At 31.7% G+C, this 889-nt stretch overlaps 1 protein-coding gene across 1 annotated transcript in view; it reads left to right on the top strand.

Moving 5' to 3' along the window:
- LOC119581742 (potassium channel subfamily T member 2-like) overlaps nt 1-889 on the top strand; it is a gene marked incomplete at its 5' end in the record, with an annotated part of 131,052 nt that overhangs the window by 91,259 nt on the left and 38,904 nt on the right.

Consider the following 889-nt stretch of genomic DNA (forward strand, 5'->3'; position numbering starts at 1 on the left):
TGATCGAAATTTTCTAATTTCACTGAACGATTTACCCAAGCAGTTCAGCTTTACATGACTTAATGTTAATGTATTCGGGAAAATTAGTACATTCCTCTTAATGAATAACTTTTATGATTTAGTATTTTATATATGGTTTTATATGTGAATTTTGAGTCTCGAATTTTTTTAATAGTGAATATGTTTATTTTTTCTTTTAGCATTAAGTTACGAATATAGGATTTTCTTTTTTTCAGTCCTTACTGCCAGTTAAAAAATCACGTTATATATGAACACGTTTACATTTCTTATCCCTTTCAATGCATTATTTTTTTACTGTTTTCGTATCTAGACTTATTCTATCTATTTCCATAGACCACTCTATTTTAATGTAAATCAAGTTCCAGTGATATTCTACAAAGGGACAGCTATAACATTGATGTATATTTTACGCAAAGTATACATCATAACAAAATTTACACTGTATGCTTACATATGATATATGTTGTTATTTACGACTCCTGTGAATGCCGCGTCATTTTGTTTTCTCTTCTATTTTTGGCACCAGTCGCTTCAACTCCTTGAAGGCTATATCAAAGGGAGTTCTTATAACCTAATTAATGATCAAGAGTAAATAAGGGCTCATACCGATGAATAAATCATTACCCGAAGTACCTGTCTAAACAGAGTGGAAAGGCTAAGAACCGTGATTTAAATATTCATAATGTCCTTACATTTGAGTGGCCTTCCCTTCCTGCCTCGCTCTTCAGAGTTAGCTTGATGTCCATTAAGAATCAGGATTGATACCGAACTGATCTTAAAGAAGGCAACGTTATATTATATGTAAATTGTAAGTGATAAGCTTGTTTGTTTGTTTTCTTAGGCACTGACCGAGGGAAAGAAATTATAC

The sequence above is a fragment of the Penaeus monodon genome, chromosome 15 (assembly GCF_015228065.2).
Source record: "Penaeus monodon isolate SGIC_2016 chromosome 15, NSTDA_Pmon_1, whole genome shotgun sequence".
NCBI classification, from domain to species: Eukaryota; Metazoa; Arthropoda; class Malacostraca; order Decapoda; family Penaeidae; genus Penaeus; species Penaeus monodon.